The sequence below is a fragment of the Arachis hypogaea genome, chromosome 16, assembly GCF_003086295.3.
Source record: "Arachis hypogaea cultivar Tifrunner chromosome 16, arahy.Tifrunner.gnm2.J5K5, whole genome shotgun sequence".
Taxonomy (NCBI): domain Eukaryota; kingdom Viridiplantae; phylum Streptophyta; class Magnoliopsida; order Fabales; family Fabaceae; genus Arachis; species Arachis hypogaea.
In genome coordinates this window covers 92,263,703-92,267,364 of record NC_092051.1, presented here as the reverse complement: position 1 = coordinate 92,267,364, position 3,662 = coordinate 92,263,703, and the positions used below count along the sequence as shown (strand labels likewise).

Genomic DNA, 3,662 nt, shown 5'->3' with positions numbered 1-3,662 from the left:
CATCTGAAGATCCTTTTCAGTTCTTAACCGAATTCTTGCAGATGTGTGATACTGTTAAGACTAATGGAGTAGATCCTAAAGTCTACAAGCTCATGCTTTTCCCTTTTGCTGTAAGAGACAGAGCTAGATTATGGTTGGATTCTCAACCCAAAGACAGCCTGAACTCTTGGGATAAGCTGGTCACGGCTTTCTTAGCCAAGTACTTTCCTCCTCAAAAGCTGAGCAAGCTTAGAGCTGATGTTCAAACTTTCAGACAGAAAGAAGGTGAATCCCTCTATGAAGCTTGGGAAAGATACAAACAGTTGACCAAAAAGTGTCCTTTTGACATGCTTTCAGAATGGACCATCCTGGATATATTCTATGATGGTTTATCTGAGCTATCAAAAATGTCACTGGACACTTCTGCAGGTGGATCCATTCACCTAAAGAAAACGCCTGCAGAAGCTCAAGAACTCATTGACATGGTTGCTAATAACCAGTTCATGTACACTTCTGAAAGGAATCCTGTGAGCAATGGGATGCCTATGAAGAAGGGAGTTCTTGAAGTTGATACTCTGAATGCCATATTGGCTCAGAATAAAATATTGACTCAGCAAGTCAACATGATCTCTCAGAGTTTGCATGGAATGCAAGCTGCATCCAACAGTACTCAAGAGGCATCTTCTGAAGAAGAAGCTTATGATCCTGAAAACCCTGCAATAGCAGAGGTAAATTATTTAGGTGAACCTTATGGAAACACCTATAACTCATCATGGAGAAATCATCCAAATTTCTCATAGAAGGATCAAAAGCCTCAACAAGGCTTTAATAATAGTGGAAGAAACAGATTTAGCAATAATAAACCTTTTCCATTATCCACTCAGCAACAGACAGAGAACTTTGAACAAAATACTTCTAATTTGGCAAACTTAGTCTCTGATCTGTCTAAGGCTACTGTAAGTTTCATGAATGAAACAAGATCTTCCATTAGAAATTTGGAAGCACAAGTGGGCCAGCTGAGTAAAAGGATCACTGAAATCCCTCCCAGTACTCTCCCAAGTAATACAGAAGAGAACCCAAAAAGAGAGTGCAAGGCCATTGACATAAGCACCATGGCAGAACCTACAAGGGGAGTGGAGGACGTGAATCCTAAGGAGGAAGACCTCCTGGGACGTCCAGTGATTAATAAGGAGCTTCCCTCTGAGGAACAAAAGGACTCTGAGGCTCATCTAGAGACCATAGAGATTCCATTGAACCTCCTTATGCCCTTCATGAGCTCTGATGAGTATTCCTCTTCTGAAGAGAATGAGGATGTTACTGAAGAGCAAACTGCCAAGTTTCTTTGTGCAATCATGAAGCTAAATGCCAAATTATTTGGCATTGATACTTGGGAAGTTGAACCTCCCTTGTTCATCAATGAACTAAGTGATCTGGATCAACTGACATTGCCTGAGAAGAGACAGGATCCTGGAAAGTTCATAATACCCTGTACCATAGGCACCATGATCTTTAAGGCTCTATGTGACCTTGGTTCAGGAATAAACCTCATGCTCCTCTCTGTAATAGAGAAACTGGGAATCTATGGGGTGCAAGCTGCTAAAATCTCATTAGAGATGGCAGACAGTTCAAGAAAACAGGCTTATGGACAAGTAGAGGACGTGTTAGTAAAGGTTTAAGGCCTTTACATCCCTGCTGATTTCATAGTCCTGGATACTGGAAAGGAAGAGGATGAATCCATCATCCTAGGAAGACCTTTCCTAGCCACAGCAAGAGCTATGATTGATGTTGACAGAGGTGAAATAGTCCTTCAATGGAATAAGGACTCCCTTGTGTTTAAACTCAAGGATCTCCCTCTGCAACCATGGAGAGGAAGCATGAAAAGCTTCTCTCAAAGCAGAGTCAACCCAAGTCCCCACAGTCAAACTCTAAGTTTGGTGTTGGGAGGCCACAACCAAACTCTAAGTTTGGTGTTGGAGAGTTTCAACAATGCTCTGAACATCTGTGAGGCTCCATGAGAGCCCACTGTCAAGCTATTGACATTAAAGAAGCGCTTGTTGGGAGGCAACCCAATTTTTATTTATCTAACTATATTTTTCCTAGTTATATGTCTTTGTAGGTTCATGATCATGTGGAGTCACAAAATAAATATAAAAATTAAAAACGGAATCAAAAACAGCAGAAGAAAAATCACACCCTGGAGGAGCATCTGTCTGGCGTTCAGCGCAGAACAGAGCATGGTTCTGGCGCTGAACGCCCAAAATGGGCAGCTTCTGGGCGCTGAACGCCAGAACAGGCATGGTTCTGGCGTTCAACGCCAGAAATGGCACACAAATGGGCGTTGAATGCCCAAAATGGCCACCAACCTGGCGCTGAACGCCCAGAGTTGTGTGCAAAGGCATTTTTACATGCCTAATGGGTGCAGGGATGTAAATCCTTGAACACCTCAAGATCTGTGGACCCCACAGGATCCTCTCAGGATCTGTGGACCCCACAGGATCCCTACCTACCTCCACTCACTTCTTCTCACCACTTTCTTTCACACAACCCCATAAACACTCTTCCCCAAAAACCCTTCACCAATCACCTCAAACTCTCTTCCCCATCACCTCTTCACCACTCACATCCATCCACTCTTCCCCATAAACCTACCTCAAAAACTCCACCTACTTTAAAAATTCAAAACCAATTTCCCACCCAAACCCAGCCATATGGCCGAAACCTTTCCCCCCCCCTTCCCTATATAAAGCCCTCTATTCTTCATCAAATTCACACAACACACCCCTCTACACCCTTCTTGGCTGAAACACTCCCCACTCTCCCTCTCCTCCATTTCTTCTTCTTCTTCATCTATTCTTTCATTTATTGCTCGAGGGCGAGCAAAATTCTAAGTTTGGTGTGGTAAAAGCATAAGCTTTTTGTTTTTCCATTACCATTGATGGCACCTAAGACCGGAGAATCCTCTAGAAAGGGGAAAGGGAAGATAAAAGCTTCCACATCCGAGTCATGGGAGATGGAAAGGTTCATCTCCAAAGTCCATCAAAACCACTTCTATGATGTTGTGGCCAAGAAGAAGGTGATCCCCGAGGTCCCTTTCAAACTCAAAAGAAATGAGTATTGATGACATGTCACCATGTCATGTTTTTCTATGCTTTTTCATTTGTTTTCAATAGGTTTTATGCACTTTCTTGAGCCATAAGCAAGCCAATTGGGTAGATTTTCATGTTTCCTTTGATTTAATCAACCATAGATGAATTAATGCAATTTCATGAGGTTTTATGCTATAATTGTCACATATTATGAAAGAATGAATATCTCATGATTTTGAGCATAGCTTTGATATGTTTGGTTGATTAATGATAGGTGAAGAAAGCTTGGAGAAAGGTTGAAGCAAGGAGGAATGGCTAGGAGGAAGAGAGGACAAAAAGTTTGAGCAAAAGTTTGCCTCAAACTTTAGCTCAAACTTTTGGAATAAGTGAAAATGAACCAGGGAGCAAAAAGCTGGACCAAAAGTTTGCCTCAAACTTTTGTGCAAACTTTTGGGCAAAAAGCTGGAGCAAAAGTTTGCCTCAAACTTTTTGGCAAACTTTTGGCATCACAAATCAACACCCTGGAGAGCAAAAGTTTGCGCCAACGTTTGCCTCAAACTTTTTGGCAAACGTTGGCGCCACACCAACATACCCAGG

At 42.3% G+C, this 3,662-nt stretch overlaps 1 non-coding gene across 1 annotated transcript; it reads right to left on the bottom strand.

Annotated features, from left to right (window-relative positions):
• Nucleotides 1-224: 224 nt before the first annotated feature.
• Nucleotides 225-332, bottom strand: LOC112760403 (small nucleolar RNA R71). Its single transcript, XR_003180846.1, has one exon. It is a non-coding gene; the product is annotated as a small nucleolar RNA R71 (small nucleolar RNA).
• Nucleotides 333-3,662: the final 3,330 nt, after the last annotated feature.